This window comes from Musca domestica, unplaced genomic scaffold (genome assembly GCF_030504385.1).
Source record: "Musca domestica strain aabys unplaced genomic scaffold, Musca_domestica.polishedcontigs.V.1.1 12, whole genome shotgun sequence".
In the NCBI taxonomy this organism is placed as follows: Eukaryota; Metazoa; Arthropoda; class Insecta; order Diptera; family Muscidae; genus Musca; species Musca domestica.
This window is the reverse complement of record NW_026712155.1, coordinates 6,435,589-6,462,899: the sequence shown is the minus strand read 5'-3', so window position 1 is coordinate 6,462,899 and position 27,311 is coordinate 6,435,589. Positions and strand designations below refer to the sequence as shown.

Below are 27,311 nucleotides of genomic sequence, written 5' to 3'. Positions count from 1 at the left end.
CAATCTGAAGTTGGTTGCAGTTTTTTCATTTTACCCTGTATATGGGAGATATAGCTAAATCTTAACCGATTTTTACCAAATTTGATGTACTTGCTCCTACACTAAATTCGGTCGTATGTGCCGAAATTCAGGTCATTTGGACAGATATTGGTCATTTGGTGCACATTTAACCCAAAATCGGGGAGATATATATGGGAGTCATATCTAAATTTCGACTGATTATCTCCATTTTCAATAGGGCTCGTCCTTGTGTCAAATAAATTATTTGTGCAAAATATCATCTCCGTCGGGCAGTAAATGCGACCTGCACTTTGTTTACAAAAATACATGGACAGACGGACGGACGGCATAAATATGCATAAATCGACTCAGAATGTGATTCTATGCAGATCGTCAAAAGGAACTTTGGCTTCCTTCTCAATGTAACAAACAAATGCTCAAAGACATACCACTATGTGGTGTAGGGTATAAAAATGGATGTTTGGAAAAGGAAATGTGATTTAAACCAAAATTAGACTTAGTTTCGTAGATACCACTGTTAGAAGTTCTTATTGGACCCGGTTACATAATTTACTTGGATGGGCTTAATAACGTTCCCGGTTAATGAATATCGCGTTATTAAAATTTTACACTCAGGACGACTTTCATATTTTGTCCATTGAACTCTCCTCTTTATACGTGGCCATATACCTGCAACTGACTGTAAATTTCAAAACTTTGAATTTTGATTAGTAACACATTTTAGTACTATAACAAAAAATTATCTGAGTAATATAACCGTATTTTTATAAGACACAAATAATTTTTTTTATTTAACAGTAACATTAAAATAAAAAAAAAATATTCATACAACCCCATTTGAACTTATTTTTCATCCTCATCACATCGCACTTCGTGGTAACTACAAATTATGTTCTTAAACATTTTTTTATTAACAGTAAACATTTATCTGCACAAAAGAAACATTTACATAATCATTAATTTTTAACATTTGCATAATTTGTCTTCCATTTCACGAATGAAATGAAACAAAGAAATAAAAAAAGCCAAACACGAATGATGCCGTTAACTTAAAGTTATTTCTATAAAAAACCAGATATTTTTATTTTCACTAACATTTTTTCTCAAAACTGTTTTTTTACAATTTCTACGAAACAGCAGAAAAATTCACACACATCAACCATTCATTTGCCTTCCGGCCAAGAAGAGACCAGTCAAAACAGAAAAGAAATTAAAAATAACACACAAAAAGCGGACAGACAACAACAAAAGAATACATTTTAATTAAAAATTATATAAGTTGCGTCCGACGATGTCCACGGGGGGATGATGGCATTACCGAAAACATGTTTTATTCATGGATAAGCCGAAAACAACAAATCTGAGCAACGAACCGATTGACTGACGGATGGCGATCATTGCAAAGAAAGCAAGGAGAGAAAGAATGAGCCAAACGAAGGGCACCGCAGACATGCTGCATATTTCCATGAAAATCTCAAGTAATCAAACATTAGGTCTACATCACGTTTCAGTCGAACAACAATGCACTCGTTTTTCTCAGTCTCAGTCTCATTCCATTTTGAATGGCTTCAAGCTCCAACGCCACCACCAGCAGCAGAAGCACCACCATCATCAACTACCACCCAAAGAGTCGCACACAGCCACAACTACATTATCACGGTTCTAATTCTTCTTCCTCCACCTCGTCTTCGTGGTATTCAAAATTCTTCCGACGAATGTTTTTTTTTGCAGTTCTAAATTTAAACGAAAACAACTCAGCATTTTTAAATCGATCATGTTGTCTTCAAACTCGTCGATCCTACTACACTCCCAACAACAACATCTGGTTATTGAAATGATGTGCCCCCTCTCTTTCCCCCTCGTCACCGAGCACTTCCGAATCAATTTACTCCGGGCCAACCAAAAGACAAAACACACATTACAAAAACTTGTTTCTCGAGGCAACAAAACAAACACAACATTTGACCGTGATTTTCCACGCTGCAGCAGCTTAGAGAGCGCTGGGCGGTGGATGATCCTCGTGATACTTGAATCTGCCAACAGTGGTGCCAAGTGGAATTGAATGCTGTAAATACTCTGAATCTACAGAAGATGACTCCAAATATTATCACAATACAGCAGATTACTCCGAACGTCAGCGACACTAAGGTAGATGACTCCGAACGTTATCTACACTATTGTAGATGACTCTGAACCTAATACTGCGAACGTCATATACACAAATGAAGATGACTCCGAACGTTATCTACTCTAATGTATATTACTCCGAACGTTATCTACACCAGTGTAGATAACGTGCGGACGTTATCTACACCAGTGTAGATGACTCCAAACGTAATCTGCACTAATTTAGGTGACTCCGAACGTCATCTACACAAATGTAGATAACTCCGAATGCCATCAACACAAATGTAGATGACTCCGAATGTCATATACACTAATGTAGATTACTCCGAACGTCATCTACACTAATGCAGATGCATCCGAAGGTCATCTACAGTAATTTAGATGAATCCGAACGCCAGCTACACTAATGTAGATGACTCCGAACGTCAGCTACACTAATGTAGATGACTCCGAACGTCAGCTACACTAATGTAGATGACTCCGAACGTCAGCTACACTAATGTAGATGACTCCGAACGTCAGCTACACTAATGTAGATGACTCCGAACGTCATCTACACTAATGTAGATGACTCCGAACGTCATCTACACTAATGTAGATGCTTCCGAACGTCATCTACACTAATGAAGATGACTCCGAACGTCATCTACTCTATAGCAGATGACTCCGAACGTCATCTACTCTATAGCAGATGACTCCGAACGTCATCTACTCTATAGCAGATGACTCCGAACGCCATCTACTCTATAGCAGATGACTCCGAACGTCATCTACTCTATAGCAGATGACTCCGAACGTCATCTACTCTAAAGCAGATGACTTCGAATGTCATCTACTCTATAGCAGATGACTCCGAACGTCATCTACTCTATAGCAGATGACTCCGAACGTCATCTACTCTATAGCAGATGACTCCGAACGTCATCTACTCTATAGCAGATGACTCCGAACGTCATCTACTCTATAGCAGATGACTCCGAACGTCATCTACTCTATAGCAGATGACTCCGAACGTCATCTACTCTATAGCAGATGACTCCGAACGTCATCTACTCTATAGCAGATGACTCCGAACGTCATCTACTCTATAGCAGATGACTCCGAACGTCATCTACTCTATAGCAGATGACTCCGAACGTCATCTACTCTATAGCAGATGACTCCGAACGTCATCTACTCTATAGCAGATGACTCCGAACGTCATCTACTCTATAGCAGATGACTCCGAACGCCATCTACTCTAAAGCAGATGACTCCGAATGTCATCTACTCTATAGCAGATGACTCCGAACGTCATCTACTCTATAGCAGATGACTCCGAACGTCATCTACTCTATAGCAGATGACTCCGAACGTCATCTACTCTATAGCAGATGACTCCGAACGTCATCTACTCTATAGCAGATGACTCCGAACGTCATCTACTCTATAGCAGATGACTCCGAACGTCATCTACTCTATAGCAGATGACTCCGAACGTAATATACTCGGTACCACACAACTTCCAACGTCATTTACTCTCTGGCAGATGACTCCGAACGTCACCTACTCTACAACAGACGACTCCGAACGTCATCTGCTCCATCGAAGATGACTCCGAACGTCATCTATCTATGGCAGATCATTCCGAACGTCATATATTCTATGACAGAAAACTCCGAACGTCATTACTCTATAGCAAAAGACTCCGAAAGTCATGTTCTTTATAAATTACGCTGAGGTTCAATTTACCTATAGCAATGAGGGTCATCTGTTCCACAGGGGATCATCTATATCTTCTTGAAACCACTGTGATGGGCTCTCGTTTCTGTTTACAATACCTCCCCGTCTATATTGGAATGACCGTCTAGAATTCTCGTTTTTTTGCGTGTGCTTGAAAAAACCAGTTTTCTTCTCTGTTTGATGCACACTCATGTGCACATTTTTTTATCTACGATTCTCGATTTTGTTTTTGTTATTCGATTTTGTATGCAAAAATTCCTTAACTCAATGTAATTTAATTTGTTTGTTTATTCATTTATTTGAGTCATTTCTCGTTTGCTTGGGCTTTTGTTCTAAATCGTCGATGGGTACCTCTCAGAACGTTGGGTGTTATAAAACGTAAAGAAATCGTATAAATGATCTTGAATTTCATATGAAAATTTAGATATTTTTTGTAGTTGTGAAATAAGAGTTTTTGCTTCGTTTACTGGGAGGCTTGTCTGGTTTTGAAGCATTTATATTACGAACATTTTCGGTACAATAGTGAAACCCCCTTCCCTACCCTATGTCATGTACACATAACTGCCCTACATTCATCACCTAATCTTATCATTTACACACACAGCAACCATAAATAAAATCATCATTCATTAACTTGTATTTTTTGATGACCTATTAGTTCTACAAATAAAGTTTGGTGAAGCAAAAGGAGGATACAAATCATTTAACAATGAGCCAATATTGACAATGTTAACCCACTTTAATGAACAAATAAATATTTGTGGGAAGTGCACCAGCAGCAACAGCGGCACCAGCAACAGGTTTACGTTTTGCGTTTGTAGGGCAAGTGAAAGTAAAATATCTACGATCTACAACAAACAAACAACAATAAACGACATGTTAGCGTAAAGAATCAATTACGCCAGCCAGCCAGCCAGGCACACAACAACGCACATATTCGAGCAAAATTGAAACTGAAATAGAAAACCAAAACAACAATGGCAATAGAAGAGAATTGTAGAACTCTTATCAGCGCAAGAGTTGGAAGTGTTCATAATCAAATAATAGGTGAGCGAACAATGAACAATTCCGAATCTATGAAAAATATTGAAAGTTTGCACAATAATTGAAAGCGATTAGAAGATAATGCACGCAATGAAAATATTATTTCTGGGTGAGAATGAAGTCAGAATGTTTGGAATTTAAAATTTATCAGTGAAAACCAAGTGACTTTTGGACCAAACAATTTGCAATAGGTGATGTTCGGAGATATAAAACTAGGTAGATAATTTTTGAATCATCTAACATTTAGAAGAGGACTTTCGAAGTCAGCTTAAATAAATTATAGAATACTCCAAAAGTTGTATAATACATTAGGAATCACCTGCTATAGATTAGGCGACTTTTCTGTAAAGTAGATGTCCTTCCGAGTCTTCTGCTATCAATTTTCCAGCTTTCGGAGTCACCTGCTGATGTTCGGAGATATTTGATAAAGATTTAATCACTGTCGGAGTAATCTGCTATAGAGTAAATGAATTTCGGACTCTTCTGCATTAGTGTAAATGATTTTCGGAGTCATCTGCTATAGGACAGATGGCTTTCGGAGTCATCTGCTATGGGGTAGAAAAGTTTCGGAGTCACCTGCCATAAAATATACGACTTTCGGAGATATCCGCTATAAAGTAGAAGACATTCGAAGTCATCTACTATAGAGTAGATGACATTCGGAGTTATCTGCTATAGAGTAGATGTCTTTCGTAGTCACCTACTATAGAGAGGATGGCTTTCGGAGTAATTTGTTATAGAGTAGATGACGTTCGGAGTCATCTGCTGTAGAGTAGATGACATTCGGAATCATCTGCTATAGAGAACATGAAATTCGGAGTCATCTGCTATAGAGTAGATTCCTCCACTATGAAGTAAATAACTTTTGGAGTCCTCTACATTAGTGTAGATTACTTTCGGAGTCATCTGCTGTAGAGTAGATGACTTTCGGAGTCACCTGGTATAAAGTAGATGAGTTTCGGACTTATCTGCTATAGAGTAGATGACATTCGGAATAATCTGCTATAGAGTATATGGCTTTCGGATTCCTCCGCTATAAAGTAAATGACTTTTGGAGTCCTCTGCATTTGTGTAAATGACTTTCGGAGTCACATGCTATAAAGTAGATGGCTTTCGGAGTCATCTGTTACAGAGTAAATGACTGTTCTATAGAGTACAAAACTTTCGGAGTCATCTGCTTCAGATTTTATGACTTTCGAAGTCCCCTGTTGCAGAGTATATGAATTTCGGAGTCTTCTGCTGCAGAATAGATGACTTTCGAAGTCATCTGCTGCCAAGTACATGACTTTCGGGGTCATCTGCTGCAGAATATATAAATTTCGGAGTCATCTGCTTCAAAGTAAATTACTGTCGGAGTCATTTGCTATAGAGTAAAAGACTTTCGGAGCCATATGCCAAATAAACCCTTTGCCTATGAGAAGATAATGTTCATATCTTGTACGACAAAATTTGGATTCAGTTATAACAATGTATGCAGATATCATTCCACGAAGAAGCAGATCCCCGATTGTCATTGTTTACAACAATTTAAAACCACTTCCCCTCCTCCCCCCATTATAACAATAGATTGCATTACTTTTTAACCACAAAATACTGCGTAAAATTAGTTACAACAAAAACGCTCGTTTTGGTCATATCTATGTTGTAACTTCGTCAACATTTATGGCCGGCCTCTATTTTATTAGCTGGCTGGCTATCTAGTCGTCGTTTAGCCAACCTGTCGGACAGATACTGGTTTAGAAAACGCTGTAATCTGAGAGTTTCTCTTTTGGTCACCCTGTCCCCCCCCTCCAGCCAAGAAAACATTTTGGTTAGATTCCAACGAAGAAACATTGTTGCAAGCCGACGATGAGGGTTTTTTTCGTTTGACCGACTAGTAGCCAAATGACAGCCCGGTAGACTGACAGACAGACACTAACTTGTTTGCAATCATATCTTGTGTGAGCCATGGAAGACATCATCAAAGAAAGGGTTTTTATGTCATTTGCTGCTGTTTAGTTTTGGCTTGATGAGCTGAACACAGCGGCGGATAGCGACTGTGTGGTGATATCAAATTTTATTGTGTCAAGCTTTTGTTATCTCTCCGTTTGGCTGGTTAAATTGGTGCATTCCATTTGGATCTGCCACGCACCTTGCATTGCCCAACCTGAAACAACAATGGCTCGCTCTGTTACGAATGCTTATCGGAATGTAAATATTAGTAAAATATTCCATAGAATTTCCTTTGTATTGTCTTATCGTGGTTTACAGAACATAGTTTTATTTTCCGAAATAAATATTGAAAATTGTTGTTGATGTTGTTGTATAACAAATATTGATTTATGCACTTGCCGCAATACAACCTGTGTGGGGTGGAAACACAAGCAACCACTCTGCGTTTTAATTTTCAAAGCGAAATGTATTTCCAACGAACATGTGCAATGTGATAACGGTCCGATGGCGACACTGCTGCCATTAGCGGCTTACCGCAAACACGTGAAGCACCCTTGCAAAGGGTTATGGATTCATATGTAGTTACGAGGTGCGGCCGTAGCGAAAATTGCAGCGGATTCATTCGCTAATCAATGAGTCATCTATTTGAAGATGTTACAGTATTTTTTAGATAAGTCCGAATTAAATAACCCCGAATCGAAGATGACTCCGAAAGTTATCGACTCTATAGGAGATGCCTCCGAACGTCATCTACTCTATGGCAGATGACTCCAAAAGCCATTGACTTTATATGAAATGACTCCGAAAGCCATCGACCCTTTAGCACATGACTCTGAAAGCCATCGACTATGGGAGATAACTCAGAGCGTTATCTACTCCATGGCAGATGACTCCGAACGTCATCTACTCTATGCCAGATGACTCCGAATGTCATCTACTCTATGGCAAATGACTCCGAACGTCATCGATTCCATAGGAAATGACTCGGAAAGCCATCGACTCTACAGGAGATAACTCCGAACGTTATCTACTCTATAGCAGATGACTCCGAACGTCACATGTTCTATGGCAGATGAATCCGAACGTCATCTACGCTATGACAGATGACTCCGAACGTCATCTGCGCTATGGCAGATGACTCCGAATGTCATCTACTCTATGGCAGATGATGCCGAATGTAATCTACTCTATGGCAGATGACTCCGAACGTCATCTACTCTATGACAGATGATTCCTAATGTCATCTACTCTATGGCAGATGACTCCGAACGTCCCCTACTCTATGGCAGATGACTCCGAACGTCATCTAGTCTCTGGCAGATAACTCCGAACGTCATCTACTCTCAGGCAGATGACTCCAAACGCCATCTGCCCTATATATATATATACTCCTTGGCAATTGACTCCGAACGTCATCTACTCCCTGGCAGATGACTCCGAAATTCATCTACTCTCAGGAAGATGATGTCGAACGTCACCAAATGACTCCGAAAGTCATCTACTCGATAGCAAATAACTTCGAACGTCTTTTGCTCTATACCGGATGACTCCGAATGGCAAAAAAAAAAACTACAGCTGAACTATCATATATATCTGCTCTATTTCAGATGGCTCTGAATGAAACCTAACCTATAAATAAATCATATAAATCCGAGTGGCATCTAGTCTATTGCAGATAATTCCGAATGGTATTTATTCTGTATCAGAAGGCTCCGAATGGCATATAACTTTATCAGATGACTCCGAATGGCATCTATGCTACAACAGGTTACTCCGAATTACATCTACTTTATATCTGATGATGAAGAACCGCATCTAAACTAGAACTGATGACTCCGAATCTCTGGCAGATGACTCCGAATGACACCCAGCCTATATCAGAAAAATCCGAGTGGTGTTTTATCTATTTCGGACGGCTCCGAATGGCATATAATCTATGTCAGATGACTTCGAATGGCATCCGCTCTTCAGTAAATGCCTGCGAACGTCATCTACTCTATATAAGTTAACACCGAAAGTCACCTACTCTATCGAAGTTGACTCTGAGAGTTATCTACACTACAGCAGATGACTCCGAAAATACTCTACTCTATAGCATATGACACTTTAAGGCATCTACTCGATAGAAGATGCCTCCGAAAGCCATATCTGATGACTCCGAATGTTATATCATCTATATCAGAAGTCTACGAATGACATGTACTCTGTATCAGATGACTTCGAATTGCATCTAACCTATATCTGATGACTCCGAATAGCATCTACTCGATAGCAGATGACTCCAAACATCATCTACTCTAGATCTGATTGCTCCGAAAATAATCTGTGACTCCAAAGGTCATATACTCTATAGTAGAAGACTCCAAGTCATATACCCTATAGCAGATTACTCTGAAAAATCAATTATTATATCGGATGACTCCTTAAGTCAGCTACTCTATAGATGCTAATCTCCTGCAATTTTATATTTCGAATATTGTAACATTTTTTTTAAAATTAAGACTAGTTGCCATCATTTCGGACAATTTTATTTTAAATACTCATTTTGTTTGTTTATTTTTTTTTTTTCTGCAAATCTCTTCATGTAATTGAAAACCCCGATGGGATTTCGGTGATGTGATATGCAATACCAAGCGTAAATGAGTTGTAACAACGGAAAAAAGTGGGCTTTAAATCTAAATTAGCATTTAAGTGGCACTCTTTGTTTGCCTCTTCGTTTTCTTTAAATGTTTCAAAATAATAAGCCTGAAAAGATGATGGTGGCATGCATGCATGGTTGGCTGTATGGTTGCATGATGATGGCGATGGTGGTGTGTTATAGTTCAAATTACAACAGAACTTGAGTAAAGCGTAGTTACGGCGGAATTGTTTCACGTTCAAAGTGCTGGCAATTACTTTCAATTTGAATGGTATGCATTTGGGTATGCACTTTGGTGATTCCATAACAAAATGTAATTATTCTCATTATTGAGGAACTGGTGAGCAGTGATTTTTTTTGATTCAATTAAGAAAAGTTTTAAGCATGTAGGATGTGGGGAGACATGTTGTAATTTTGTGGTTCGCCTTAAAGTTCAAAAGGTTGAAGTAATAAAGAATAAAACATCGAATGAATTTTTGGGTGTTGATAAACTCATTAGAGGCAATTGATTTTCATATACGCACAAAATAAATCAAACAAAAGAAAAAACATTTAACATGTGCAGCCCCTCGTTGGGCGCCATTTTATCTGAAATCAAAAACCCAATCAAATAAAAAATATGATCTTACAACATCTAACACATGTTTCTTGAAGCAATCCCCACGTTGGGCGCCATTTGATCACAAATTATTAATGGGTCTTAGTTTAATATCCATTCCAATTCCATGTCATTCCAAATAACATATATAGATTGAAAATTCATTAATATTCTTTCTCTTCAATAAAAAAATAACAATAAATTAATAATTCATGACACAACAGCATTCATTAACTCAATTTTACAACTGACCTCATGAAGAAAATAACAAAAAAACGCATTGTCGTGATTCATACAAATATGTGAAGGCGTTATGGAGGGAGGCCGAAAAAATGCTGACTTCGTTTAATTTTTTTTTTTTTGCCAAGAACTCAAAAATACGTTTTCACAGAAACACACACTTTTATTGCAGTTTTTTTTTTTTCAGAAAAAAAAAACGAAACAAAACATATTTTGAGTCATAAAGTCAAAGTCCAAACAAAATAAAAATTCGTGGTAAAAAAATATGTGGCAATTGGCAGAAAGCGCAACCGACCAAAAACAGGTTAAAACAGTACAAAGTCAAAGGCTTTGCGTTTTTTGCCAAGAATCGAAAAAAGCAGCAACAACAACCACAAATGTGGAAGCCATTAAACTCCCCAGCTTGTAAGAGTGGCAAAACACAACAACAACAGCAACAAAAATCCGTAGAAACAGAACATAGCTCAGCTGGAAATATACAAAAACAATAATGAGAGCCAACTAACCATTGAAACGAAATAAATACACACACGAAAAAATGGCAAAAGAAAACTGTGCGACGACGAGTACTAATCTCAAAAAAATAGTTAAAAACAAATGGGCAAAAAATAGTTGTAGAAGCACAATTTCAAAACGACAAAATGGAAAGGGTTACGAAATTGGTAGGCAAGAGAATTTTTGTGAAGCCAGGTCAAGGAATTTGGGGATATACCTGAAAGTTATTCCTTAGGAACATAATTAACATCACGTTGTGGATAATTAACATCAAATGCCATAAAAACAGTATAGCGCAATTGCCCCACGTTGAGCGCCACTATTTAAAATATGCCTGAAACTTATTCTTTAGAAAAATAATCAGTTGGGCGTTGTGGATAATTAACATTGAACCCCAAAAAATAGTATAAAGCAATTGCCCCACGTTGGGCGCCAATATTCAAAATATGTCTGAACGCTATTTCTTAGAAAAGAATCAGAAGATCGTTGTGGATAATTATTATCGAACCCCATAAAAATATATACATATAAAGCAATTTCCCCACGTTGGGCGCCACTATTCAAAATAATGCCGTCTCTAGCTGGATAACAGTGAAGATAAACAAAAGGAAGAAACGATACACACATTCCAGTTAGGAAGTTTCGAATCCTCTTGCAGTTTCGTATCCTCGAAATCATCTCCCATTAAACATCTACAGCAGAGTTGATGACTTTCGAAGTAATCTACACAAAAAGATGTGAATTTCAAAAGCATCTGCTATAAAGTAGATGACATTCGAAAGTATCTTAAACAGAATCAATGTCTTTCGGAGTCATCTACTGACTTTCAGAGTCTTCTACAAACAAATGGATAACATTCGGAGTCATCTACTATCGAATAGATGATTTTCGGAATTAACTGTTGTAGAGCAAAGGACTTAAAAAGTGAACCGCTATTGATTTCATGATTTCTGCTTCTGTAGATGGCTTTTGATGTAATCGTCTATAGCGTAGGAGAATTTCGGAGTCATCTTCCACAGTGTTGATGATTTTCGGAGTCATCTGTTATAGAGATGGTGGCTTTCGGAGTTATGTGACATTGATCATAAAGCTTTCGGATTCATCTACTATCGTGTTGATGACATTCTGAGTCATCTACTATCGAGTAGACGACTTTCGGAGTCACCTGCCATAGAGTGGATAACATTCGGAGTCATCTGCAACAGATTTTATGGCTTTCGGAGTCACCTGTGGCAATGTAGATGTCTTTCGGAGTCATTTCCTATAGAGTGGATGACTTTCGGAGTCATCTGCTATAGAGTAGATGACTTTCGGAGAGATCTGCTATAGAGTATATGACTTTCGGAGTCATCTGCTATAGATTTGATGACTTTCGGAGTCATATGCTAAATATTTTATGGCTTTCGGAGTCACCTGTTTCAAAGTAGATTACTTTCGGAGTCCCCTATTGCAATGTAGATGACTTTCGGAGTCATCTGCTATTGAGTTGTTGACTTTCGGAGTCATCTGTTATAGAGTAGATAACTTTCGGAGTCATCTGCTATAGAGTAGGTGACTTTCGGAAACATCCACTATAGATTTTATGGCTTTCGGAGCCACCTGTTGCAATGTAGATGACTTTCGTTCTCATCGGCTATAAAGTATATGACTTTCGAAGTCATCTGAAGACTTTCGGAATCATCTAATGACGTTCGGAATCATATGCTATAGATTTTATGGCTTTCGGAGTCACCTGCTATAGAGTAGATGACTTTTGGAGTCATCTGGTATAGAGATCACTTTCAGAGTCATGACTCTCAGAGTAATCTGATGTAGAGTAGTTATTGTTCGGAATCATCTACTATCGAGTAGATGACTTTCGGAGCCATCTACTATCGAACAGATGATTTTCGGAGTTATCTACTATGATATAGAGCAGATGGCTTTCACAGTAATTTGTTATCGAGTCAATGAATTTCAGAGACATATGTAATGGAGTAGAGGATAAAGCGTAGATCAAATTCGGAGACTTCTGCTATAGAGGACATGACATTTGATATCATCTGATATAGCGTAGATCAAATTTGGAGACTTCTGCTATAGAGGACACGACATTTGCTATCGTGTCGATAAATTGCGGATTCATCTGCTTTCGAGTAGATTTCGAGTAGCTTACTTCCATAGAACAATGTCGTACGATTTAATAAATTTTTGTGTGACACACATTGGGCGCCATTTTTGGGCATATGGTAACCATTGCCTCTAAAGGCATTTCTGATTCCAAAAAACCCAAATTTTGCACACTCCACCCGGATTTCTCAGAATAGCGCATACATTTTTAAGAGTCCATTAAGTCCCATTTTAAACAAATGTTCCCTTCCCGCTCAATAACCCTATTCAATAAGCTTAATGTCATGACTTTCTTTGAATCTCTTCGAAATTGAATATGCAGACGGAAACTAGAAGAATACACGTAGTAACGTGGTACAATGACCATCGGTAGGGTGTTGACGAAGGTGGTAGTGGTGGTGTTAGTGCAAAGAACGCAAAAAAATAAAAACAAACATGAGACACTGCATGCATATGGTGGTGGTGGTACAAAGCAAAACTCAGGTATTTGCTATGAAAATAAACTGGCGTAAGAATGAAAAAAAAAAAACAACAAAAAATAATCAGTCAAACAAACGAAGCAAGTGGAAAAAGCAAATACAAAGAGAATAAAAATGATAACTGAACTGAACCCAACGTTTTTTTTTAGCTTGCTTGTGATAAAATTTGCCAGAAAGTAAACCTTTTACCACAACAACTTTCGACCCTCAACAAAACGAACGGCAAAAACTACTATTACATGATTATATTCGAAACAGGTCTTTCTCCCAGCGAACAACAACAACAAAATCCAGTTACCGAAAAAAGTCAACATGCAAGAGGAGCTAGAATAGGAAAATACCTGTTGTTGGGAAAGGTAGTGGTAGCGGCAGTGGCGCATGTGTACTCCAAACCAAATATTCATTCTAGAAGATTGCGGGAACGCGGATATAACTAACTAACTGGCTTTGAGGATGATGTTCCTATGTACAAACAGACAAGTAGCAAAAGAAACGACAACAACAACAAAAACATCTGAGAATGAAACGTTAAAATATGGATAACGTTGTCGGTCGCTAGTTCTGTGGAATGTTGCCTTGGGAAGACATAGAACCACTGAAAAAAAAACGAAGAAGAACGACAACAAAATACGTTACAACTTTTTCGCCAGCAGGTAAACAACATTGAAGAAAGTTGGTAATTGTAGAGTTCATGTATGCCAGTTCGTGGAGCAAAACGAGAAATAAACTTTTGCAAAGATTGAGAAACTTTGTGAATTGCAAAGTTTTCAACTGGCCATTAAAGTGCCACAATTAAACTTCTGGAAATAGAAATTTAAATATAGAAATTGAGATGTCCGTCAAGATAAATTTAAATTTAATTAGCAAAGACACAAACCAAGGTGATTTTTTCTCCGGTTCACAAAGGGTTAATAAAGAGAGAGAGCGAAAGAGAGAGAGGGAGAGATAGAGAGAGGGAGTAGTAAACCAGAGAAAATTAAAGGTAAACTAAATTATATTAGTTTTCATCAAATTTCATAATTTTCCCTACAAATTTCAAATTTAAAATGAAATCGCTAAATAAAAACATAATTAAAATTTACGTTGAAAAACTTTGAAACCCTTAACTCTACATTTAAACCGAGAATAAAATATTTAAAAATGAAGCGGTGTCGAGGCTGGGGGCAAATGAAAGGTCTCGAAGAGTACTTTCCGAATCTGTGGACCTTATAGTCGAAAAGAATTTCAGACTTAGGAATTTTTGGCATTTTCTGAAGAATTATCGCTCAATTTTGTGGAAATTGCAGATAAAAGCATCCACAGAACAGAAACTAAAAATGAAGCGGTGTCGAGGCTGGGCGCAAATGAAAGGTCTCGAGGAGTACTTTCCGAATCTGTGGACCTTATAGTCGAAAAGAATTTCAGACTTAGGAATTTTTTGAATTTTCTGAAGAATTATTGCTTAATTTTAGGGAAATTGCAGATAAAAGCGTCCACAGAACAGAAACTAAACATGAAGCAGTGTCGAGGCTGGGCACAAATGAAAGGTCTCGAGGAGTACTTTCCGAATCTGTGGACCTTATAGTCAAAAAGAATTTCAGACTTAGGAATTTTTTGCATTTTCTGAAGAATTATCGCTCAATTTTATGGAAATTGCAGATAAAAGCATCTGCAGAACAGAAACTAAAAACGAAGCGGTGTCGAGGCTGGGCGCAAATGAAAGGTCTCGAGGAGTACTTTCCGAATCTGTGGACCTTATAGTCGAAAAGAATTTCAGACTTAGGATTTTTTTGCATTTTCTGAAGAATTATCGCTCAATTTTATGGAAATTGCAGATAAAAGCGTCCACAGAACAGAAACTAAAAATGAAGCGGTGTCGAGGCTGGGCACAAATGAAAGGTCTCGAGGAGTACTTTCCGAATCTGTGGACCTTATAGTCGAAAAGAATTTCAGACTTAGGAATTTTTTGCATTTTCTGAAGAATTATAGCCGAAAAGAATTTCAGACTTTGGACCGACACCGCTTCATGTTTAGTTTCTGTTCTGTGACGCTTTTATCTGCAACTTCCCTAAAATTGAGCGATAATTCTTCAGAAAATGCAAAAAATTCCTAAGTCTGAAATTCTTTTCGACTATAAGGTCCACAGATTCGGAAAGTACTCCTCGAGACCTTTCATTTGCGCCCAGCCTCGACACCGCTTCATTTTTAGTTTCTGTTCTGTGGATGCTTTTATCTGCAATTTCCATAAAATTGAGCGATAATTCTTCAGAAAATGCAAAAAATTCCTAAGTCTGAAATTTTTTTCGACTATAAGGTCCACAGATTCGGAAAGTACTCCTCGAGACCTTTCATTTGCGCCCAGCCCCGACGCCGCTTCATTTTTAGTTTCTGTTCTGTGGATGCTTTTATCTGCAATTTCCATAAAATTGAGCGATAATTCTTCAGAAAATGCAAAAAATTCCTAAGTCTGAAATTCTTTTCGACTATAAGGTCCACAGATTCGGAAAGTACTCCTCGAGACCTTTCATTTGTGCCCAGCCTCGACACCGCTTCATTTTTAGTTTCTGTTCTGTGGACGCTTTTATCTGCAATTTCCATAAAATTGAGCGATAATTCTTCAGAAAATGCAAAAAATTCCTAAGTCTGAAATTCTTTTCGACTATAAGGTCCACAGATTCGGAAAGTACTCCTCGAGACCTTTCATTTGCGCCCAGCCTCGACACCGCTTCGTTTTTAGTTTCTGTTCTGCAGATGCTTTTATCTGCAATTTCCATAAAATTGAGCGATAATTCTTCAGAAAATGCAAAAAATTCCTAAGTCTGAAATTCTTTTTGACTATAAGGTCCACAGATTCGGAAAGTACTCCTCGAGACCTTTCATTTGTGCCCAGCCTCGACACTGCTTCATGTTTAGTTTCTGTTCTGTGGACGCTTTTATCTGCAATTTCCCTAAAATTAAGCAATAATTCTTCAGAAAATTCAAAAAATTCCTAAGTCTGAAATTCTTTTCGACTATAAGGTCCACAGATTCGGAAAGTACTCCTCGAGACCTTTCATTTGCGCCCAGCCTCGACACCGCTTCATTTTTAGTTTCTGTTCTGTGGATGCTTTTATCTGCAATTTCCATAAAATTGAGCGATAATTCTTCAGAAAATGCAAAAAATTCCTAAGTCTGAAATTCTTTTCGGCTATAAGGTCCACAGATTCGGAAAGTACTCCTCGAGACCTTTCATTTGTGCCCAGCCTCGACACCGCTTCATTTTTAGTTTCTGTTCTGTGGATGCTTTTATCTGCAATTTCCATAAAATTGAGCGATAATTCTTCAGAAAATGCAAAAAATTCCTAAGTCTGAAATTCTTTTCGACTATAAGGTCCACAGATTCGGAAAGTACTCCTCGAGACCTTTCATTTGTGCCCAGCCTCGACACCGCTTCATTTTTAGTTTCTGTTCTGTGGACGCTTTTATCTGCAATTTCCATAAAATTGAGCGATAATTCTTCAGAAAATGCAAAAAATTCCTAAGTCTGAAATTCTTTTCGACTATAAGGTTCACAGATTCGGAAAGTACTCCTCGAGACCTTTCATTTGCGCCCAGCCTCGACACCGCTTCATGTTTAGTTTCTGTTCTGTGACGCTTTTATCTGCAACTTCCCTAAAATTGAGCGATAATTCTTCAGAAAATGCAAAAAATTCCTAAGTCTGAAATTCTTTTCGACTATAAGGTCCACAGATTCGGAAAGTACTCCTCGAGACCTTTCATTTGCGCCCAGCCTCGACACCGCTTCATTTTTAGTTTCTGTTCTGTGGATGCTTTTATCTGCAATTTCCATAAAATTGAGCGATAATTCTTCAGAAAATGCAAAAAATTCCTAAGTCTGAAATTTTTTTCGACTATAAGGTCCACAGATTCGGAAAGTACTCCTCGAGACCTTTCATTTGCGCCCAGCCCCGACGCCGCTTCAGTTTTATTTTCTGTTCTGTGGATGCTTTTATCTGCAATTTCCATAAAATTGAGCGATAATTCTTCAGAAAATGCAAAAAATTCCTAAGTCTGAAATTCTTTTCGACTATAAGGTCCACAGATTCGGAAAGTACTCCTCGAGACCTTTCATTTGTGCCCAGCCTCGACACCGCTTCATTTTTAGTTTCTGTTCTGTGGACGCTTTTATCTGCAATTTCCATAAAATTGAGCGATAATTCTTCAGAAAATGCAAAAAATTCCTAAGTCTGAAATTCTTTTCGACTATAAGGTTCACAGATTCGGAAAGTACTCCTCGAGACCTTTCATTTGCGCCCAGCCTCGACACCGCTTCATGTTTAGTTTCTGTTCTGTGACGCTTTTATCTGCAACTTCCCTAAAATTGAGCGATAATTCTTCAGAAAATGCAAAAAATTCCTAAGTCTGAAATTCTTTTCGACTATAAGGTCCACAGATTCGGAAAGTACTCCTCGAGACCTTTCATTTGCGCCCAGCCTCGACACCGCTTCATTTTTAGTTTCTGTTCTGTGGATGCTTTTATCTGCAATTTCCATAAAATTGAGCGATAATTCTTCAGAAAATGCAAAAAATTCCTAAGTCTGAAATTTTTTTCGACTATAAGGTCCACAGATTCGGAAAGTACTCCTCGAGACCTTTCATTTGCGCCCAGCCCCGACGCCGCTTCAGTTTTATTTTCTGTTCTGTGGACGCTTTTATCTGCAATTTCCCTAAAATTAAGCGATAATTCTTCAGAAAATGCGAAAAATTCCTAAGTCTGAAATTCTTTTCGACTATAAGGTCCACAGATTCGGAAAGTACTCCTCGAGACCTTTCATTTGCGCCCAGCCTCGACACCGCTTCATTTTTAAATATTTTATTCTCGGTTTAAATGTAGAGTGAAGGGTTTCAAAGTTTTTCAACGTAAATTTTGATTAGGTTTTTATTTAGCGATTTCATATTAAATTTGAAATTTGTAGGAAAAATTATGAAATTTGATGAAAACTAATATAATTTAGTTTACCTTTAATTTTCTCTGGTTTTGTGTCTTTGCTAGTTAAATTTAAATTTATCTTGACGGACATGAAATTGAGGGTGTCTAGTCCCTTTTGAAAGATCTGGAAACATAAAGTCTGCCAAAAAAATGAAAGATTCATGTATTTATGGTATATACCTCTTGATACCTTTATGTATGGAACTGATTTTTCATTATCAGGATTTTCTGAAATGGCGGCAAAGTTTAAAGCATGCTTCTCCCTTTCGACAATCTCCCCTCGATTGCTCTATAAATAAGAAACTGTTAAGAAACCCTCTTGTTGAACATTTGAAACAAATAACATGTAATTTCGAATTCTTTTCGATTTTTGTTCGACAAGTTGAAATTATATCTCTCCTCTAAATAGTTGGACACTCACAAACTATTCAAAAATGTCGAACACAATTTCAAAAACCTCTCAATTTGTTATAAAACTTTCGTTTTTCGTTTTTCTAAGCATGACCAGAAATATTTTTCAGTTCAGATTCGTTTAAATTTACTACGGAGTGAAAAAAACTAGCGGGCGGGATTTTTGGAAGAGTTAGAATTTACATGAGGTTAATACACTTCTCCATTGTTTTCTGTTCTCGCAAATGTTTCTGCTTCAAAAAAAATATTGGGAGTAAAAATGTTTGAAAGAGTTTACCTCTACCTCTAGGAGCTAAATAGAGTGAAAAAACATTTTGAGTACTCGAAAGAGTAAAATCTTCTCTAATTACAAGTCAACTTAACTCTCACTGCAGACGGTTTCTGTTTAGAAAAAAGATTGGGAGTCAAAATGTTCGAAATAGTGCAAGAGTTTACATCTACCACCTCTATGAAGGAAATCCAGTGAAAAAACAAGCATTTTGAGTACTCGAAAGAGTAAAATCTGCTCTGAATACGAGACAACTTAATTCTCAATGCAGAAAGCGAAAATTCCACACCCCTTTTATTCGGACGATATAAAAAATATATTTTACTTTTACTTCATTCGATTGAATTCGAGTAGAGAATGAGCCTCTCCTAAAAATCGTTGGTCTCATTCCTTGATAATGCGACACATAACATGGCATGCGAGGATTACAAGCTGCTAGCTTGTCCTATGTTCGTCGCCAATATAAGCAACGATAATTCAAAAGTTGCATCACAGTAGAAATCAGTTGAAATCCTCGGAGTACACGATGTCATGTTGGGCGCCATTTAAATAAATGCGATCATTTTTATACCCTACACCACAAGGTGGACAATGTATTATGTCTTTGGGCATTTGTTTGTAACAAGCAAAAGGAAACGAGATAGATAGTTCCTTTTGATGATCTGCATAGAATCACATTCTGAGCCGATTTATGCATGTCCGTCGGTCCGTCCGTCCGTCTGTCCATGTATTTTTGTAAACAAAGTACAGTTCGCATTTATTGCCCTATCCAGATGAAATTTTGCCCAAATCATTTGTTTGGCCCAAGGACGAACCCTATTGAAATTGGAGATAATCGGTCAAATTTGTCCGATTTGCCTTTTATTGTGCACCAAACGTGTAATATCAGTCCGAATCGTATGGAATTTTGCACGCACGATCAGATTGGACCTGAAAATAAGTATGCCAAATTTGATCGGTTAAAATATAGCTATAGCTTCCATATATATTGTTCATCCGATTTGTTATTATTGTCCTCCGCAGCCGTAATATGCACTCTGTAACAACAATATTTGGGGAAATATATCAAATACAGCTCAGAAATATATTTCTAAATTTTATCGAAATCGGTTCAGATTTGGATATAGCTCCCATATATAACTTCGTCCGATTTACCTTTGATTGTGAGGAAAATTATTACGTGGATTCTATACGAAAGCCTTGTCGAAAATTTACTTCTTCAAATTTATGTTGGGCGCCACAATATCAAATACAGAATTTTAGGAAAATCCATGAAAGTTTTTTCAAACACATATTGCCACGCAATTAATTAGTGCAGACATTAAATTAAAATTAATTCACGTTGGGCGCCAATGTATTACCAAGAAGAGACATTGGAAATTATTTATACCCTCATTGACATCAGTGCTGAGTCAGGTGCGAAAATGGACAACAACGGTCCACTCCATCAAGTACCTCCCCCAGAAAGAGTCAACATTTTGAATAATTATAACGCTTATAAAACGTGATGTAAGAGTCCGATTGCCTTTAAATTACAAACATCACAATATTTTTGTTAACCCATTTTGTGGTATGAAAATTATATAAATCGGTCCACTCCTTTTGGTACCTCCCCCACAAAAGTTCGAAATTTGGAGTATCGATGAAACTTATAAAACGAGAAATTAACATCTGATTCCAGTCAGAATTGGCACATCTCAAAATTTGTATCAACACAAGATATGTTATAAAGATGGTAGATATCGGACCATTCCTTCTGGTACCTCCCCCACAAAGGGTACAATTTTTAAATAACCAAAACGATTATAACAAATGCTTGCAAGTTCTAAGCTACATAATATGGTATCAATAGTAGAGACGAATTCAAATAATCAAAATACCATTGTTGTACTTTGTAACGTAACTGTTGTACTTTGTAACGTATTTTGTACCGCTACACACATTTAGTTTAGACCTAGTTATCGGTAAATATGCATCATTACTTGGAAAACATACAAGCCTTCGTACCCAATTAATTTTTGGCAACTTAGCTCTAAATTGACGTAAATTGAGGTTCCCCTTGTCCATACGTTTCAATGGATATTGGAAACATGACCTTAAATTCACAAGTTAAGTCGTCTTCATCTGGAAGTCATAAATCAATGGCTCATCAGCAACAGGTGGTTAAAATTACAACATTTCTCTGCCGCTCTAAACACTGTACGTGGTCGGGGCGGGAAGTGCACACAACATCAACAACGCTGCATACCGATCCATACGAATCATTCAAAAGATCAACAGCAGAACAACTGATCAAAAGGGTCACACGCCGCCGCCAACTACATCGTTGCCACCTCTTGGGCAGCACCAGCAGCAGCACCCTTTCCATTATGGCTTTTCATTAAGAGTTGCAATACAAAACAGAAACATGAAAACAAAACATAAACATGAAAGAAGTAAAGAATAGAATCGAAGGAAAATGGGAAAACAGGTATTGACAAAGAATGCCATGGCGGTGTTTTGGGTAGGAAGAAGCAGAAGAAGCATTGGATAAAAGGTTAAGTATGTTCGATGGTACTACGTCATAGTAGTCATGACGAGTAGAAGAATGTAGGAGAAGATGTAGTGGCGGAAAAAATATGGGTGAGGCAGACAAATGGACGTACCTAACAAAAGTGAGTCAAAGCAATGTGCGTCGAAGCCTTGTGGCTTACACGAGAGGGCCGTGGCTTGAGCTGAAGTGCACAAAAGCCTATGAAAATCATAAATTGAAGGTGAGCAAGAATCCGTGAAGCCTATGCCACACAACGACAACAACAATTGGGAAAAAAAAGAAAACAACATCAACAAAGGCTAAAAATAAAAACAAAACATAAAAATTAAAAATAAAGAACATTTAGACAAAGACGACAGACTTGCTTGGCTGCTTGATGTCGCAAATGTGCGACGGCGCAGCAGATGACGTGCTTTGAAAGACAGACGCACCCATTTTAATGAATTCTACAACTTGAATTCAGTCAACCAGGCAGTCAGTAACCACTTTTCTCCCTCCTCCACTTCCCCCCAGAACGACCGACACAAATTGCTCGTCTGATGTTGTTGTTTTTGTTGCAACCACATCCCGCCGTTACGAATTGAATTAACGTTCATTTTATTGAAGTTCCTTGGCTTTTCATTCACTGGTCTTGGGCGATGTAAGAGAAAACAAAAACAAGAACAACAACAAAAATGCATTCAAAAAGCCCAGTGATGACAATGAACGAAAATCGAGGATAGAGGACAACAGAGAAACATAAAAAGAAAACAAAGCCTAGGTGGTGTTGGCGGTTGGATATTGCAACATTTAGAATGCGACACTATAGCCAGAGTATGAGAACAAAAAATAAAAGGTTTTTCAGTTGAGACCAAATTACCCAAGACCACTCAACCATTACACCAGAGGTTTACTTCTCAATGGCTAACCTGCCGGGGGAGACCCAAAACTATCTCTCCCTATACCCACAAAATAGGGGTTGTTTTTTTATCATAAAAGGATAATCGACCCACCTAACCATTGTAATATGTCTTTTTTAGTAGAATTCTTTTATGTAATAATTCATGTCATTTAAGCCGGATACACGGACAGGTCTTTTGTGGGTAGTTTTGTAAAAAAAAAAGGATAAATGCGGGCCCAAAATAAATAAATAATAATAAAAGAGAAACAAAACACATTGTTGGCCAATCGACCATTGTTGAGGTTTAAAGTCAGGCTCTCAGATTACTTGGCTGGTGGTTTTAATGGAAAAAGTGGTATTTATTTCTTTGTATTGTCCCAGTAATGAGAAATTGTTGTCTTTCAGATTAATGGCATTATTTTGAGTCGAGGAGAGAGATTAAATGGATTTTTTTAGAGAGACGAAGATATTGAGAGACAAGTACGCAATTGCAGGTAGCTAGCAAGGAAATTTGTAAGCCTCAAATACACATGCGAAGCTGATCTATATGGATTATTTTTGATTTTATCCTTAAAGATATTTTTAAAAGCATTTATATTTCTTGAGAGTAGATTTTTTGAATCAAAACTGTGCCTATTTAAAAGTGATCCACATTGGGCGCCAACGTGGTATTTGGAGGTTGCATCATTTGAAATTTATTCTTGTGTTATTTTTTCTAGAACATTGAGCCTAACCTATGTACCTATATTAAAAAGCAATCCTGCGTTGGTACTCAATAACGATGATATTTTACATTAGCAAAAGTGGCGCCCAATGTGGTAATATATTAAAAAAATCACTCATTTCAATACACCTATACTATCTGCAATGTTTCAAATTACGACGCCTTTATGGCTTTAGTTAGATTTCTGAATAAAATTTTGGAAATGAAAACAGGGTCACATAAGAATGATCCTGGTTGGGCGCCAAGGTGTTACTAAGAGTTGACATCATATAAAAATTTAGTTTTGCCAATCATAAGGAGCAATCTTTCAGAATCAAGTCTTATATTTAAATATACTTGATAATGACAGAATTTAACATTGAGAAGAGTGGCGCCCAACATGGCAATCTATACTCAGAAATCAAAGAATTAAATTAATAATGCTTCAAAATGAACAATGGTGATGTTAAATTAAATTAAAACCATTTATGAATGTCCTTTTAGGTCTCACAATCGGTTCTGCTTTCAGATTAGCAATTAATAGATCAAAGCTATCAAAAAGCCGTACCCAGAATGTTCTATATTCCTTTCCAAGGACTTCCCGGCCAGAAATTGTGGTTTTCTATTGAATACAATTTTCAAGGACGGCTTGATACCAAAACCGAGGATTGTTTTTAAAAATTCTTACAAGTACTTTTCGGACATAAAACGAAGATTTCTTGAAAAAAAAAAAATAAATAAATCAACTGTATATCGAGAAACTTTCAAAGAGTTTTCATTTGGGGCTTCTTGACTCAAAACCGTTGATTTTGAAATATATTTGCGGGAATTGCGAATTTTTTAATTCGTTGGTAGAAATTGTTCTTTTTAAGAATTCGTGGTCAGGAATCTTGTATTTGTATATATGTATACAACAACACCGCAGCTTGGAAATGTGAATTTCTTTTAAATATATTTGTCAAGGACCCCCTTGCTAGGAATTGTAGATTTTTTAAATATAATTTTTCAAGGACTTCCAGGCCATTCGTAAGACGTTGAATTTTGAGAAAATTTTCTCAATAATTTTCTGAACAAATATCGTGGATTTTAAAGGATGTATTTACAAGTTCTACTGGGACATAAATCCTGGATTTTTTGAGAATATTTTGCCAACCGAAAATTGTGGTAAGAAAAATATTCAAAAATTCCCTCGACAATCAAAAACAAAATTTGGAAATGTTCTTGTTTATTAAAAACTCTCGGATTATTTTTAAAATGTTTTCCTAGAGATTGGTATTTGTACCCTGATTCCCGGAAAATATTTTTTTCTTGGGGTGACGGACTGACCGCTGGATAATTGAGCCGAAAGGTTGGGTCCAACACCCGGATCTACTAAACAGATAGGACCGACAGGTGGTTTTCATTTGAAAGCTAATGAAAATACCTTTCTAAGAAGGTGTCACATATCCAACAAGTGGGAAAACGATTCGGCAATTATATCTAACTTGTCGGTACTTGGACCCGATTTTTTAATTAAAACTCCAAAAACTCGAAATAGACTCCATTATGAGGGTTCATAAAAAGTGAACTATCTTTTAGCTTACACTCTTTCCTAGGTCCAGAGATATGGGTATTTGAACCTGGACAACACGATTCTGTAAAATTATTCGAAACGGAGTTTTTCTAAATTTGATAATGATTTAGGTAGCCAGCAGGGGCTTCGACAGCGGCTTCCTGAATCAAAGTTTTTTTAATGTAATGCAGTTTTAATTAGCCGGCCTTCGACGAGGGTTTGAGTTTTTCTACTCCGGCTACGTTCAACACCCTCTACGTGGTTAGAAGTTTGAGACTTCTTTTAAGTAGTCCGCCTTCGACCGGGGCTTGAAATATTATCTTCTGGGCATGTCCAACACCAGCTACCGAAGTAACGTTTTTTATACTGAAATCATTTCAATACTTCGAACAGAATCTGGTCTTTCAGGTTCAGAGACCTATATCTCTGAAACAAAGAAAGATACGATCGTAGAATTTTGGAAAGGTTATAGTGTCAACTACTATTTGTCAAATTTGTCTAAAAAATATTTTGATGTATTTCCGGAACCGTTTTAAATTACCCCATCATGTGACCACTTGTTAGACATGCATTTTCATTAGCTTTCAAAAGCTGCCTATTCATATCGGTATAGTAGATAGCGATCTAACCCGGGGTTATACCGGGTCTTCCGGGTCAATTATCCAGGCATATCCCCAAGAAAGAAAATACCTACCACTGAAAAAAAAAATAAAAAAAAATGCGACAGTTTTTACTAAACAAGTGTTAGGCCCAACATTTTTCTTAACAAATTTTTTTAACAAGTCCTTGACAAAAAATTCGTGGACTTTTAAGAAAATTTGTCAAGGACGGATATTTAAGAAAATATTGTCATGAACTTTCGTCCGAAAACCGGCAATATTTTAAGAAAAATTTTCAAGGCATTCACAACGAAAATCAAAACATTTTTGGCGTATTTTATACAAAGATTTTCTTCAAAATTTTGATTTTTTTAAAATACCTTTATAACAAATTTTTATAAGATTATCCGACAATGAAACCTTGGATTCTTAATAAATAGGTATACCGTATATTTTATTCCGGCAATACCTTAGATCAAAACAAAATCCCCAGCACCCGTAGGTTTAAGGTTTTTAGGGGAAAATATTTTCCCGGGATCAGGGTAAAAATACATACCACTGGAAAAAATTTCGAAAAAATTAAAAAATTAAACTAGAGTTAAGCCAAAAGCTTTACCAAAAATTTTATTCCGGCAATACCTTAGACCAAAACAAAATCCCCAGCACCCGTAGGTTTAATGTGGATCAACCATATGAACAATAATGGCCAACGACCCCTCCCCCTTAATCAAGGTATGGTTGTTGATACGACCGGTCGAGAATAACAAAAAACGTCGTTATTTATACACACAATGGTGTTGGTATTGTTGTTGTTCCTCTTCTTCTACTTCTCGATTATCATTTCAATGGAATTATGAATATTGCTACCTGGAATTCAAATGAACGGCGACTACAACAACGATAAACACCAAGATTTTTAATAACAATAAAAAATATTTTACCTGAATTGTGAATTGATGTTGTTTTTGTGTGATCTATAAAATCTCGTGGTTGTTGTCTGGTCCGGTCGGTCGCCTTTGTTATGAGTCTCGGTTGCTTGGGTTGGTTGATTATTAATATGGAATGTTGATGGTGGTAGAGAGGAGATACTTTTTATAAAGAGACGATGAGAGGTGGTCAATATTTTTCACTCTTGAAGTATTAACACTTTTTATAAGATTGAACACTTGTACAACTTTTAATTTACACTTTTAAATTATTAATTTTATTTCTTAACTCTTTTTTCAATTTCCTCTTTCGGTATTTCCTTCTATGTTTTTTTCTTAATTTTTCTTTACTTCAAACAAGTTGCATCGTCGCCGTCTTCTTCTTGGTTGATGTTGTTGTTTTATTCGAATCTCACATTTGAATTCCGATCTTTGTTTTGTTGCTGCTCTTTTGTTTTGTTCAACTTCTAGTCACTCACACACTTTCTATCCTTGTTTCGCACACAACACAACAAACCACCGATCCGAAGAAATATCAAATAAATTACGCACAGCCACTCGCGCTCTCACACGCACGCACACACACTCATACACAAAGAGACACACAGTTTGCCAAATAACAACCTGGGTTCGCTAACTTGGCCTGCGCAACGGCGCGCACCGTTGTTACTGACTTCGGCTTTTGATGGAACTTCTCTCGTTCGTCGTCGCAGTTGTCGTCTCAGTGCAAAGGTATGCGAAATTTTTTTTTCGATTTTTTCTTCGTTGAAATTAGATTGCAGTAACTTCTTTGGGTTTTCTTAATTGCACTTTAGATTTTTTTGTTTAAAATAAAAAAACTTTGATTTCTTTATTGCTTTCTGGTTGATGTTGTTGTCGTTGCTAGCCACACTTTGTTGCAAAATAGATTTGGCATTTCATTTATTTGTGGATTTGAAACAATGGTAACAATAGAAAAAAACTAGCAACAATTTTCTTTACTTTTTGCTCTTGTTTTTTGCTTAACACACATTAACTCTTTCTTCTTTCGTATAATTTATCCGACTTTGCTTGCTACGCCACCGACCGTAAATATCTAAATGAGTA

At 37.2% G+C, this 27,311-nt stretch overlaps 1 protein-coding gene across 4 annotated transcripts in view; it reads right to left on the bottom strand.

Annotated features, from left to right (window-relative positions):
* The window catches only part of LOC101892464 (afadin), a 176,688-nt gene extending 149,377 nt beyond the window's left edge, over window positions 1–27,311 (bottom strand). For 3 of the 4 annotated variants that reach the window (XM_059118130.1, XM_005190640.4, XM_005190641.4), the window contains exon 1: window positions 26,241–27,311. The gene's annotated coding sequence lies outside the window, so the exon portion shown is untranslated. The remainder of the gene's footprint in view (window positions 1–26,240) is intronic. The other variant, XM_005190642.4, reaches the window with a different exon arrangement.